Raw genomic sequence first — 15,932 nt, forward strand, 5'->3', positions numbered from 1 at the left:
ACATCCAAAAACCTAATCATAGAACAGTTCTCATTGCTCTTTTCTGTTTCCCATCACTTAACAGTGAGATTTGGGTTTTTCTTTTGTTTACTGTGTTGAAGTCTATTTCCCGTTAATTGCATGCAGCCTCATTGCTGCCCGGGGTGTAGATTACTGGGTAACTCGCCCCTGCTTGCAACATATTGGAGTTTTAAAATGATTTCCTGCTCTCCCCTGGGAAGGCCATTTGCATGCCACACAGCAGTAACTAATAGACCTGGATGTAATCTTCTCATAATGTGCCGGCTAATGCATTACTTACTATGAGGCCGTGGTCGATAGTGAGCCCTTTAACACCACTCCTTAATGGGAGCACAAGTGCCCAAGTGACATTTGTCAATGGAGGGTTTTGTTGTGCAGGAAATTGACACAGGGGAACTTTGTAGCGAGTTCAACTTAAAGGCTGTTTCAACATTACACGGATGACATGAAATGACATGTAAGTGCCCTTTTATGGACTGTTTTCTATCGCCAACTGAAAATAATCTCTGTATTACAAAGAGCCCCTTTGTGTTTTTAAGGATTAAAAATGAAATGCTAAAGGCAGTGACCAATTGGAGTTCAGTTGGTTTGAGGTGAAGCAAAGGAAAGTTGTAGTTTGGTTAGTTAGAGCAGACAGATTCACGCAGAGCTGGTGGGCTCACAAGTACTTCATCAAGCACACAGGGACTTTTTTGTTGTTTCAGTTATAATGCATATATTTAGCTGTTAACATGAATAGAAATTGAAAATGTATCCAATGATTTATGACAATACAAAGTAAGGCGCTTTTAAGGTGTTTTACTGTAGAGCCACTATATTAACCAACCGGACGGTTAACTGTTACAACGGCAGCATCAGGCAACAGCTTTGTTTTAAATGGATGAATACAGAAAGTGTTGTCCTGATATGGCCACTGAAAGCAGCATGAAGAGAAATGAACAAAAGCTCAAATGTTCTCTTGTTATACCAAATGTGTGTGTGATAAATTAATTTCTCCCATTGAGGGAAAAGAAACCTACATGCTGGGCTTGTCACACTGATAGATATGGAAAGCATTAATGGGAAGGATAATGAGTCAAGATGGATTTATGCAGAAAAATACAGTAACAGTCTCAATAGGCATATGGGTGAAACATTAAAATATTTAGAAATTGCTTATATGTATAGATGCTTTTGCTCCCTTTAATTTTGCTTAATTTTGATCATTGATGTCTGTCGAGCTTTCTGTTTGTCTGTCTGTATGTATATGTCTGCCTATCTGTATCTATTTCTGTCTGTCTGTATCAGTTTATGTCTGTCTTTCTGTCAGTCAGCCTGTCTGTGTATGTCTGTCTGTCTATCTGTATCTACTACTGTCTGTTTATCAGTCTGTCCGTCTGTTTGTCTGTCTGTATCTATTGCTAGTGCCTCATTCTGACGCTTTTCTCTCTTCTTAATTCTCCTCACTTTGAATACCACTTTATTTTCAGTTGCTTAGTCACCCTCACCATTTCTCTCTCTCTCTCTCTCTCTCTCTCTCTCTCTCTCTCTCTCTCTCTCTCTCTCTCTCTCTCTCTCTCTCTCTCTCTCTCTCTCTCTCTCTCTCTCTCTCTCTCTCCCCCCCACCCCTCTCTCCTCACCCCCTCTCTCCCACACCACCCTCTCTCGTTCCTCCTTTCTTTCTGCAGTAAGATGCTCCTTAATTGCCAGACATTAAAGGGAATGGCTGAGTGGAAGCACCCCCCCCCAGGGCTTCTGACTGGGTAAATGGCAGCAACACCCCTGCTAGACGCTGCAGAGGAGACATGTCAACAAAATCTCGGGCAATTTGCAGTCATCATCATGTGGTTTGATTAATGTTGGGAATGGTGAGAGCTTCATGGATGCCTCTGGTAAACAATGCAAATGTTTTCCCGCCATTTGTTTATTTATTGTATTGTTTCAATGCAAGGCATTCAATGCTTCAGCATAAATCCTTCTGCTGAAGGGAATGCGGAGCAGTAAGGAACTCCCAACTGTGAGGAAGACAAGATCATTGTATGGAAGATAATAATTTTGGTTAAAGGTTGGGTACGCGATTTGCGAAACGCCAGCAGATTTTGAAAATACACAACTCAAATGGTCCTACCCCCTCTCCTTCAACGCTGACTCTGACTCCACCCATTCCAAGTACCTGGACGCGCAATCATGCACGAGCGCGAACAGAGATGCGCGAGAGCGAGCCAGGCTAGCGTAGGTTTTCGTTTAACAACATGGCACTACATTCAGCTGTAAATTGCACCCAGTACCGCGGGAAGTAGGGGTTTTGGGGGTGCTGCAACACCCCCTGTCCGAGGCCCTGTCTTATCACAGAAAACGATCATTTCTAAAAACTCCGGCCAAAGTGGAGATTTCTGAAAACGCCGGTTATGTGTTGTCGTATCAACGGGGAGAAACGGGATTTTAGGTTCTGAAGCGTCACATTATGCACCGGGAAATGCTTAACGTCATGTGAGCGTCCGCTGTACCGTATTGGTCCGAATATAAACACAAACCCCATTGTAATACGACCTATATTTGGAAAAAAGATTTGAAGACCAGATCTTGATTTCATGAATAAATAAATTGTATTAATTGAAATAATATACGAAAATAAAAAGGCATAGAATAAAACACTGCATTGCCACTAAACAGTAGTGCAAATAGGCCGTACTGATGTGTAGGCTACACCAAAGACTTCCTGACACTCCTCTGCCCCGCTGTGTTCGCTCTGGCTGTGGTCGCTCCGAACTGTTTCGGCCCGTGGCAAAGCGAGTCATCCTCGCTGCTGTCCAAGGCATGTTGAGACGCAGCATTTATTTAATGCTCATATGTCCTAGTGCTGAAAAAAGGTTTTATGAAAAAGTGTGAGGGTAGCGGTGGTGCGCTAAACTTGTTCTGTGAGCAGCTGGATGTGAACCATGGTGTGAAGGAAGTGAACACAACGATCGATTTTCAACTGTGCGCGCATGCACTGGTGTAATTGAGCTGCGCTGCTATATATCTTTTTTTATCAATGTGACGAGTTGCGAGTCTAGTGCAGGCCGGGTTTTTTTTCCCAGCACCCCCTGCTGAGAATACGTTCTCGCGGCTATGGTTGCACCAGATGTTATAAACATTAAACGGTCACATAAATCATTACTATTTTTAGAAAATGTATGTTTGTTTCATATAATTGTATTGGAAGTCCTGGTTTTCACTAGGGTTGCCGCGGTGTGGACATTTTCACACCGAGTAATACACTCGTCTCAACACCGGTATTACCGAGTATAAACGGTATAAACTTTGAAACTAGGTCAACCGCCACACAAGCATCGGTTTTTAGACCCTTCTCGTCCTTCAGTTGCCGCAAACGTTCAAAAGCAGCGCCTAGGATTATTCTTGATTTCAGTTTTTCTCTTTCAACGTTTTTATTATCAATTACTCTCTGAAAAAGAGTTTTCCTTCTCTTTGCTGGTGGTGGTGGTGGTGGTGGTGGTGGTGGTGGTGGGGATGGTGGCGTCTTGTCTGCCATGGAAATTGTCTTCTACTGCTAGGTCCAAATGTGGATTAACTAGAAAAACAGGAGCTTGCTCTGGGTCACGAGCTCTGGGTCACGAGTACTGCACGAAGGGGTCGCGCGCGGGGCGCGGGGGAGGGGGGGAGGGGGAGTGCAGTACGACCGTTTGATTGACGTACTTACTGTCCAATGAAACTCGGTGGCAATGGATATGATTGGCTGGAGTTTTTCGAGCCCTGCACGTTCCACAGATGATTGACAAGTTTAAAGGCACCCAGTGCAACTTTATGTAAACATTCAATGAAAAATAAACATTAAATTTCTAGTCTTTTTTACACGTAGTAAGTTTCAATAACTCCATACCATTACATATCGACATTCAAGGAGCAAAGATGAGACGTCGTTGTGTGGTGAGAACTGATAGAAAATCGTAAACAACAACAATCGCCGGTGGGGAGAAGCCATTTTTCCATTGACTGGAAGCCTGCTTTATTTATTGTAGGTTACAAAAAATAAAGAAAATGGCGGCATTGTTGTTGTTATCGATTTTGAACCCTGGTTACCCCGGCAACCCCCAACACAGTCTCACTCATGTGCAGGCCCCCACCCTCGTGTTCTTCCAAGGCCCTCCCCCAGCTGACCTAATGATTCGCCCCCACATTGATTGACAAGAAGAACATTTCAATACATGAAAAAAAGAGAAAAAACACAGACAAACACTTCTTTGGACTACAGTAATAAAGTTTGTAATATTACAGTATGACAATCCAAGCCAAGTATCTGCTGACAGTGTTCATATGTCGGTTTACCTCCCACAAAAGATGTCACAATTGAATGTGGTAAATGTACTGTAATTGTAAATACAGTAAATACTGTAAGTGTTTTATGAGAAACTGAGAATAACATTTTTCAGTTTTTGTAATGCAAATTACATACAGTAAGTACGTAATATATGATCCAGAAACAAATCACAAACACAACAGTTTTTTTCACTGTGCTTTACTTTTTGGAGATTTTGTCACAGTGTTACAAGTGTTATTGAATAGGGACAATAGGGAGAAAGCTCCCGGACAGAACCTTAGATGGAAGTCGTGCTTAGTGACACAAGTGTTACACAAAACAGAAAATACATTACAAAGTCAAAAAATTACCACCAGGTGTTTTGCGTTGCAAAACTTATCCTCTGTGTTTTGTACCAACCCTGTCTCGTCAAAATTACGTTCCCAGAAAACTATTCGGCATTCTCAATTACGTTTGTCATAAAACGTATTTTGTCCGCGATTACGTTTTATTGAACGTATTGCAAATACGTTCAATAAAAAAAATAGTCCTCAGCCTATTTTTTGCCATTTATTAACCTCTATGATTATGTTTGGTTGAAACGTATCCCAGATAGGTTAAATGTCAACGTATAGCACATTATTGTCATTAAGGCATATCTCCCTTTCAGAGAACGTTTCATTTAACGTATTTTGTCTGAAAAACGTATCTTGGCTGTGGATACGTGTTATTGAACGTATCGCAAATACGTTCGTTGTCATCCTATTTTTTGCCATTAATTTACCTCTAGGATTATGTTTGGTTGAAACGTATCCCAAATATGTTAAATGTCAATGTATAGCACATTATTGTCATTAAGGCATATTTCCCTTTCGGGAAACGTTTCATTTAACGTAATTTTGTCCCTGATTACGTCTTATTGAACATATTGCAAATAGGTTCGTTCTCAACATTTTTGTTGTTTTTATTTAAGCTACCTCTTGGATTACATAGGCTACATTTAATTGAAACGTATCCTTAATAGGCTACGTTAAATTTCGATAACACATTATTGTCAGTATATAGGCATAGGTCTACCTCTCGGGGAAGCGTACGTTTGATTGTAATGTTAATAGTCCAACGTTATATCAACATGTCACAAGAGGAGAAATTATAGATGCTGACGGGGTAACTAGGAGCGGGGGTTGCTTTGTTGATTTCTTTATCTAGGGCTATAGCTGTGGTCAAAGCGGGAAGTGTGCGTTGTCTGGGCGGCTGCCTGAACTGAGCTGCAGGAAATTATGTTCACATGTTTCTTCATTCATTCATGAAGGCTATACCGGTGAACGGTGACGTCAGACTCACGCCCACCTACAAACCAATCAATGTCCAGTATCAGCCTGTCCTCTCGGAAAATACGACCACGTAGGTGGTTTGTTCCGCCACAGATTACGACCCATTGGAATTTATCCAAAACGAGAGGTAATAGGATATTTTTCCGTGAAATGGCGGAGGCGGACAATAGGATATTTTAGTATTTGGGTTTGATAGTTATGACGAAGAATATTTTAGCTCTCGACAGAAAAACATGGTTGCTATGGTTGCTATGGACGCTGAAAACAGCAGCTCGCATGCCGTTTAAATCATGGCTATAAAACCTTTTTCTTTGCTGATTATGCTATTTTACGTAACCGTGTAACGATATTTAATTTAACAACTTTAAAACAACTTTAAGCCCGGAAGGAAAAGATAATTCACCGCCGGAAGTCGGGAAGGCCCATGCAAGTGAACGGAGCGTTCCACGGCATTGAGAAGAGCCGTTTAGTAAATAAATAAATAAATAGATTTATTTATTTATTTATTATACGGAGACCACCAGACTTCCTCGAGGTAACAAGAATGGTCGATTAAATTCAAGATGGGAGAATGGCGATAGGGTGGCGTACGGTCCATGGCCTTGCGTCTGAATTTCATTCATAGAATTACCGAGTTGATGGTCAATGGTCAGATACAGATCTTGTTATAACGATAATTAAATAAAAGCTATGGTCAACTCATAATATTTTAACTAAAATAATTATATATATATATAGAGAGAGAGAGAGAGAGAGAGAGAGAGAGAGAGAGAGAGAGAGAGAGAGAGAGAGAGAGAGAGAGAGAGAGAGAGAGAGAGAGAGAGAGAATGTATATTTTAATATTAAATGAATTAAATAAAATAAAGGCCTTAAACATGTGACATGCCTACGTTTTTTTGCCACGTGACAAAAAACGCGTCAAGTGACTCTTACGTTCGCTAAGGTTGTTCTGCTCGCAACCCTTTCTCATCAAAATTACGTTCCCAGAGAACTATTCGGCATTCTCAATTACGTTTGTCTAAAAAAAGTATTTTGTCCGTGTTTACGTTTTATTGAACATATTGTAATGACCTCGCCGGTGACATAACGATGTCGAGTCATTAGTAATTGAAGGAACTTTTAATGAACCAAAACCAGAGGTGCGTTCAGAATCGCAAACATAGGCGAACGTTCGCGAACGATTTTAAACATTTTCCGTTAAACGAACATAAGCAAGCAAACGTTTACGAACATAGGCAAACTGTCTGAAGAGGTAGTTCTCCACAAACAGAGATGGATCGCGGTGCTCTCTTCGGCTACGTGACATTCGTTGCCATGGTAAAACTAAACTATATTGAAATCATTTACTCCTTTCCTACACAGAAAGCAATAGATAAAACGTTTCATGTAGCCTAGCTACACCCTTACTTCAACTGTTGTCTTTTGCATCCTAAAATGCGATTTGAACGTTATATCGCAGTAAGTGGGTACAACTTCGGTGACGTAGCCCTCTATTCTTGAATTTTCCGGACTGGTTGTCTGCAGTAGGCTTTCAACAAGGTCGACCACTTGCAAACCCTCTTCTGTAAACTCTTCCATTAACATGGAGGCTGCCGCTAATACCATGGCCTTCGTATCCATTTTTTTCGTTTACAGTTTGTTTAGAACGGTGTTCAAAAATCGTTCAAAATTAATTGTTTAATGTCAACTCGTTCGTTGCGAACGTTCGCCTATGTTCGCTGAACTTGAACGCACCTCAGGTCACTGAAACCCGTAACGGTTAACCAATGGCAGAAACCCCACCCAAAACAAACCCTGGTTACCCCGGCAACCCCCAACACGGTCTCACTCATGTGCAGGCCCCCACCCTCGTGTTCTTCCAAGGCCCTCCCCCAGCTGACCTAATGATTCGCCCCCACATTGATTGACAAGAAGAACATTACATATGAAGGTATTATTGTAGCAAAAGTCTTTAGCACCTGTAACTGCAGAATTTGAATGCGTACACTAAAGTCACAGTAAATTTGAAGTCGTATATATTTATTTTGCATGTGTACTCTAAAGTCACAAATGTGTAACAGTACATTTGTAGTCGTAAAAAAAATATAAATATTTTTTATACCATTGTAAACACAAAATAGGGTCTAGGAGTACGCTAATCTGTGTTACAGGTGCACAAATCCTTTTGCTACAATTATTGCAGCGCAGTTGGTGCAAAACACATTCGCACACCCGTGTTTCATAATCTGAGAACATGCCCAAAAGGTGTGCATTCGTAAACCCAAATTTGAACAAATGCATCAGAAGTTGCACATCTGTGAACGCTATGTTAATTCAGCATTTTAATGAGCGAGCACAAAACCATTTTACAACTGCTCGAATCTGCTCCTGCAAGTCTCAGCTGTGGGGTTTTTTGCAGGTTGTTTTGCAACACCCCTAGGTGGTAAATGTGTAGCAAAAGTATTCGTATCCGTAGATGACAGAGCGTCCGTGAGCGGGACAAAATAGTCCCGCCCATAATTTCCTAATCCAATGAAAATCGCCGGCAGGGATGCATTTCTCAAATTACAGTGACGGCTGGTGGTGATTTTGGGTGGGTGGGCTAAAGAATGCATTACATTTATCAATACTTCACAGGGGTCCAGACGCCATGAGGTCACCTTTATATCTCTGTTCATAACTTTCATATAATGTGAATGATTTTTAAACACGATTAAGGTGTAGAGAAAGGCATTTCTTTATTTGAAGCACAATTATAAATAAAAAGAAAAATAAGGTGCTTCACTGAGCTGAAATTGAACATTTCGAACTAAACCATTAAGCAAAATAAAACTTTTTTTGTGCTTAAAGTATTACACAATTAAAATGTTGACTGGTCTCCCTTTGCGCAAAATGCGGCTGTAGACGATCACACACTCTTTGGTAGAGACGTCTGTGTCGCCGTCAATCATGAAGGACATGTAGGGGTCCTTTTACATTATGTCATTTTACATTAGGCCTATGTAAAATGAAATGACTTAGTTCAAGGGAATTCTCCCCAAAGTATTGCATTAACATTTCTGAATTTATGTTATGGCGACCATTAAAATACATTCAAGGACATTTGCGGCATGTTAATGAAATACTTTGGGGGGAATTCACTTGAACTGAGTCATTTCATTTAACATAATGTAGGATACCCATCTCCGTTCAGTAGGACGCCCTCTTCACTTCTCCAGAAATAAACGTATCCCGTGCTGAGTATGCTGCGATCTTTATAGCTCCATGGCTGGCACGGGGTGGGTCCCAGTGTAATTTGAGAAATGCATCCCTGCCGGCGATTTTCATTGGATTAGGAAATTATGGGCGGGACTATTTTGTCCCGCTCACGGACGCTCTGTCATCTACGGATACGAATACTTTTGCTACACATTTACCACCTAGGGGTGTTGCAAAACAACCTGCAAAAAACCCCACAGCTGAGACTTGCAGGAGCAGATTCGAGCAGTTGTAAAATGGTTTTGTGCTCGCTCATTAAAATGCTGAATTAACATAGCGTTCACAGATGTGCAACTTCTGATGCATTTGTTCAAATTTGGGTTTACGAATGCACACCTTTTGGGCATGTTCTCAGATTATGAAACACGGGTGTGCGAATGTGTTTTGCACCAACTGCGCTGCAATAATTGTAGCAAAAGGATTTGTGCACCTGTAACACAGATTAGCGTACTCGTAGACCCTATTTTGTGTTTACAATGGTATAAAAAATATTTATATTTTTTTTACGACTACAAATGTACTGTTACACATTTGTGACTTTAGAGTACACATGCAAAATAAATATATGCGACTTCAAATTTACTGTGACTTTAGTGTACGCATTCAAATTCTGCAGTTACAGGTGCTAAAGACTTTTGCTACAATAATACCTTCATAATTACAATACATGCACACAGAACCACGCGGCAAAGGAGCTGCCGTCAATTGGGTTGTTTTTGTCGTGAACTAGAGTCCGATGGTTGAAAAATAGACAGATATTCCAAGGTATCCGTAAAAGGCAGCTTGGATGTGTTTATTTTCTGCAGTTTAGACTTCTATAACAAATTTTTAAAAGCAAAACACCAAGCTCATTGATTTAACGAGGGAGGGTTATTTGAAACAATTTATTAAATAAATATTTGTGAGAGGTCATTCCTTCTCCTGATTTGACTTCCTATTTATGTCTAGGGTAAACCCCTACTGTCCACAAGCATCCCCCCCCTCCCCATATGGATTTGGAGAATTGTTGCCACGTCCCAGTGGTGGAGGTATCATATATATATGAAAGAGGGCATTCAATTATAGCCTACTACAATGATCGATTAGGAGGCCGAAGCCCTAAAGGAAGTGATGCAATAGGTGACTGAGTCGACAACCTTTAAGTAAGCTGTATAGGGTCTCTTATATATCAAAGGGGGTCTCAAAGGACGCATACGCTTCAACCTGTGGCTCCAGCACTACAGGAAATGACTCAGCAAGGGCTCCATCTCGTTGCAACTCACCCAACGGCTCGCTTGCAAGATTTTGGCCTGAAGTTCTTCCCAGACCTACACCCTAGCCATCCAACATGCATATCTGAGAATCAGGCCTCTCTTTAATAATGACAAAAAGTTATGAGAGAAACACACATTAACTTTTTGTTATCTCATAAGCGGCGTGGTGCCGGCTCCTTTTGACCTTTTGACCTTTTGACCCCCGACTTCAAAAACGTGGCCACAGGCCAGCTGTGTCTACACACCTTTAGCCACAAATGTACACCTCCATCCCACAAAGAATGGGGACTAGAAACTAACCTCTGTCTTATGTACATTTACTGTACTGTTGGAGGTCACGCCCCTTTGCCGACCTTTTCGAGATAGCTAGGGATGCTAAAATGTTTACACACATTTCCCGGGGCCCCGTGAACGACATATCCGAGATTTGGAGTTCTAGCCCTTAGAGAAAAAAAGTTTTGTGTGTAAACATTTTAGCATCCCTAGCTATCTCGAAAAGGTTGGCAAAGGGGCGTGACCTCCAACAGTACAGTAAATGTACATAAGACAGAGGTTAGTTTCTAGTCCCCATTCTTTGTGGGATGGAGGTGTACATTTGTGGCTACAGGTGTGTAGACACAGCTGGCCTGTGGCCACGTTTTTGAAGTCGGGGGTCAAAAGGTCAAAAGGAGCCGGCACCACGCCGCTTATGAGATAACAAAAAGTTAATGTGTGTTTCTCTCATAACTTTTTGTCATTATTAAAGAGAGGCCTGATTCTCAGATATGCATGTTGGATGGCTAGGGTGTAGGTCTGGGAAGAACTTCAGGCCAAAATCTTGCAAGCGAGCCGCTGGGTGAGTTGCAACGAGATGGAGCACTTGCCGAGTCATTTCCTGTAGTGCTGGAGCCACAGGTTGAAGCGTATGCGTCCTTTGAGACCCCCTTTGATATATAAGAGACCCTATACAGCTTACTTAAATGTTGTCGACTCAGTCACCTATTGCATCACTTCCTTTAGGGCTTCGGCCTCCTAATCGATCATTGTAGTAGGCTATAATTGAATGCCCTCTTTCATATATATATGATACCTCCACCACTGGGACGTGGCAACAATTCTCCAAATCCATATGGGGAGGGGGGGGATGCTTGTGGACAGTAGGGGTTTACCCTAGACATAAATAGGAAGTCAAATCAGGAGAAGGAATGACCTCTCACAAATATTTATTGAATAAATTGTTTCAAATAACCCTCCCTCGTTAAATCAATGAGCTTGGTGTTTTGCTTTCAAAAATTAGTTATAGAAGTCTAAACTGCAGAAAATAAACACATCCAAGATGCCTTTTAAGGATACCTTGGAATATCTGTCTATTTTTCAACCATCGGACTCTAGTTTACGACTAAAACAACCCAATTGACGGCAGCTCCTTTGCCGCGTGGTTTTTAGAGCCACGAGTATTAGTGGGGGCGGTCGATAGCAACCACCATAGCAACCATGACGGTCAAGTGACTGGATTCAGCCCCGTTGAAAAAAATAGAATACTTCCCTACACACTCAGTAGTAGCTTAATGATATTTAAATTATTATGACCATGAAGTCTTTATTTGCATGGGTTTACATTTTGTTGTGTAGCATGGAAAAATCTGAGAAACACTCCCATTCAGAATGCATGGTTTACACTTCGTTCTTTGGAGCACGGTTATTTTTATTTATTTATTTATTTTCCGTTTTTGAGGAGTTGAGGATTTTTCTGCAATAATCAAAAATCCAATGGAAAACCCGTTGGCTTTTTGTCAAGGGAAACGAGGGCGACGCTCACTTCCGGGTTTGCCATCATACGTCATCCCTCTCCACCACTCTATACTGTAAAAACCGTAAAAACACATGTTCAAGTTGAATGATAATGCATGAATTTATTCTTTATTCTGCCATAGTAACACGGTAAATAAATGGCAAAAATAGGCTGAGAACGAATTCGTATTTACGATATTGTAGCGACCCTGGGACAGTTAAATAGTTTGTGTGTTATGTGTTGCATTGTATTTCGTTGTCCGTTATGCCAGTTGTTCTGTGTGCATGTATTGTAATGTTCTTCTTGTCAATCAATGTGGGGGCGAATCATTAGGTCAGCTGGGGGAGGGCCTTGGAAGAACACGAGGGTGGGGGCCTGCACATGGGTGAGACCGTGTTGGGGGTTGCCGGGGTAACCAGGGTTTGTTTTGGGTGGGATTTCTGCCATTGGTTACGGGTTTCAGTGACCTGGTTTTGGTTCATTAAAAGTTCCTTCAATTACTAATGACTCGACATCGTTATGTCACCGGCGAGGTCATTACAATATGTTCAATAAAACTTAATCACGGAAAAAATACTTTTTTTAGACAAACGTAATTGAGAATGCCGAATAGTTCTCTGGGAACGTAATTTTGATGAGAAAGGGTTGCGAGCAGAACAACCTTAGCGAACGTAAGAGTCACGTGACGCGTTTTTTGTCACGTGGCAAAAAAACGTAGGCATGTCACATGTTTAAAGCCTTTATTTTATTTAATTCATTAAATATTAAAATATACATTCTCTCTCTCTCTCTCTCTCTCTCTCTCTCTCTCTCTCTCTCTCTCTCTCTCTCTCTCTCTCTCTCTCTCTCTCTCTCTCTCTCTCTCTCTCTCTCTCTCTATATATATATATATAATTATTTTAGTTAAAATATTATGAGTTGACCATAGCTTTTATTTAATTATCGTTATAACAAGATCTGTATCTGACCATTGACCATCAACTCGGTAATTCTATGAATGAAATTCAGACACAAGACCATGCACCGTACGCCACCCTATCGCCATTCTCCCATCTTGAATTTAATCGACCATTCTTGTTACCTCGAGGAAGTCTGGTGGTCTCCGTATAATAAATAAATAAATAAATCTATTTATTTATTTATTTACTAAACGGCTCTTCTCAATGCCGTGGAACGCTCCGTTCACTTGCATGGGCCTTCCCGACTTCCGGCGGTGAATTATCTTTTCCTTCCGGGCTTAAAGTTGTTTTAAAGTTGTTAAATTAAATATCGTTACACGGTTACGTAAAATAGCATAATCAGCAAAGAAAAAGGTTTTATAGCCATGATTTAAACGGCATGCGAGCTGCTGTTTTCAGCGTCCATAGCAACCATAGCAACCATGTTTTTCTGTCGAGAGCTAAAATATTCTTCGTCATAACTATCAAACCCAAATACTAAAATATCCTATTGTCCGCCTCCGCCATTTCACGGAAAAATATCCTATTACCTCTCGTTTTGGATAAATTCCAATGGGTCGTAATCTGTGGCGGAACAAACCACCTACGTGGTCGTATTTTCCGAGAGGACAGGCTGATACTGGACATTGATTGGTTTGTAGGTGGGCGTGAGTCTGACGTCACCGTTCACCGGTATAGCCTTCATGAATGAATGAAGAAACATGTGAACATAATTTCCTGCAGCTCAGTTCAGGCAGCCGCCCAGACAACGCACACTTCCCGCTTTGACCACAGCTATAGCCCTAGATAAAGAAATCAACAAAGCAACCCCCGCTCCTAGTTACCCCGTCAGCATCTATAATTTCTCCTCTTGTGACATGTTGATATAACGTTGGACTATTAACATCACAATCAAACGTACGCTTCCCCGAGAGGTAGGCCTATGCCTATATACTGACAATAATGTGTTATCGAAATTTAACGTAGCCTATTAAGGATACGTTTCAATTAAATGTAGCCTATGTAATCCAAGAGGTAGCTTAAATAAAAACAACAAAAATGTTGAGAACGAACCTATTTGCAATAGAGTGGCGAAGTCACGCCCTTTCCGGTAGGGCTCATGGGACCTATGAGATCGAAAAATATGAATGGGTGTCAATGGAGAGAAAATAATTATTTTCTGGTCCCAGTCTTTATATGCCCTGGATTACACATATGTTGTTTGTGGATTTAAATGATAATTTTTCATGCAAAGAAAACTAAAAATGTTCGTGAAGAAGTTTGATAATTTTAGGTTTTATGTGAGGCCGCTTTGTGAACTACAGCTCTTCGCTGCTCTCGACGCATATGATATACGTCACCACACCCGCCCTTGGAACTCGGCACAGAGATGGCGATCTCTCTGCCCCACTTCACCGCTTTTTCCAAGGGGAGGATAAAAGCATCGAAAGAGGTGAAAACCATTATAAGTCGGGGCACGTGCAGAGTTTCAGTTATGCCGATGGGAAGATTGTCGGTCTTCTCCACGCCAGTCGCAGGTAGCGTGACGTCACATACGAGCCGTGTAGTCTTTCTCGTTGTGTTTTCTCTACAGCCTTTATCTGAACAATTGCACAATAAACGGTCGAACTCTTTGCATGAAAAATTATCCTTTAAATCCACAAACAACATATGTGTAATCCAGGGCATATAAAGACCGGGACCAGAAAATAATTATTTTCTCTCCATTGACACCCATTCATATTTTTCGATCTCATAGGTCCCATGAGCCCTACCGGAAGGGGCGTGACTTCGCCACTCTATATGTTCAATAAGACGTAATCAGGGACAAAATTACGTTAAATGAAACGTTTCCCGAAAGGGAAATATGCCTTAATGACAATAATGTGCTATACATTGACATTTAACATATTTGGGATACGTTTCAACCAAACATAATCCTAGAGGTAAATTAATGGCAAAAAATAGGTTGACAACGAACGTATTTGCGATACGTTCAATAACACGTATCCACAGCCAAGATACGTTTTTCAGACAAAATACGTTAAATTAAACGTTCTCTGAAAGGGAGATATGCCTTAATGACAATAATGTGCTATACGTTGACATTTAACCTATCTGGGATACGTTTCAACCAAACATAATCATAGAGGTTAATAAATGGCAAAAAAATAGGCTGAGGACGAACGTATTTGCAATACGTTCAATAAAACGTAATCGCGGACAAAATACGTTTTATGACAAACGTAATTGAGAATGCCGAATAGTTTTCTGGGAACGTAATTTTGACGAGACAGGGTTGTTTGTACAGATCATTGTATGTAGTGTTGCTTTTACGTAAAAAAAGTAATTCCATGCCAATTCACCAAGAACTATGGTGCACAGGGGGAAAAAAATCTAAATTACTGTAAAATAAAATAAATAAACTATAAACTAAATATTTTTTCTTATTCAAACATGTAACTTCATTTGTCTGTCCAAATGCAGCATCTTTCCATCTACAGTGATCTAAATTACTGATAAGTTAGGTTTTGAACAGAAAGTTCACTGTTTTGAACAGAGTATCTAAACATTGGTAAAATATGCTGTAGTTCCACAGCGTTTTGCCGGTAGTGAACATTGACTGGGGCAGGTATCCATGAAATTTGGAAGAAGGCGTCATTGCCAGCATTTGTATTTTAGCATAGGGGCAAGTAACCACAGTTTGGTTCACATGGTCTACTGGTATGCTCACTGTGTGAAGTGTTTAGGGAATGTGAACATGGTTTAGGTAAATTGCCTAAAACGATAGGAAAAAACTGTAAATGACTCCACACAAAGTGGTAGGGTGTCATAACTGTATTGTATTCACAATATAATCTAGGGAATTATAGCCGATGCTCCGTCAGATTAAAGGCACACAACATTGTATCTCATTATTGACATGGACATTGCTAGTACACAGCAATTGCCACTGCAAAATACAGGATTGGCCATTGAAACATGGCTTTGTGTACACAATCCACCAGCACTACTACATCAAAAACTCTGAACTCAAGCTGCACTCTATAGTTGGACTCTTCCAGCGCCGATTTGTCCCACAGCTGGGTAAGATGGCTAGCT

Source organism: Gadus macrocephalus, chromosome 22, assembly GCF_031168955.1.
Source record: "Gadus macrocephalus chromosome 22, ASM3116895v1".
Taxonomy (NCBI): domain Eukaryota; kingdom Metazoa; phylum Chordata; class Actinopteri; order Gadiformes; family Gadidae; genus Gadus; species Gadus macrocephalus.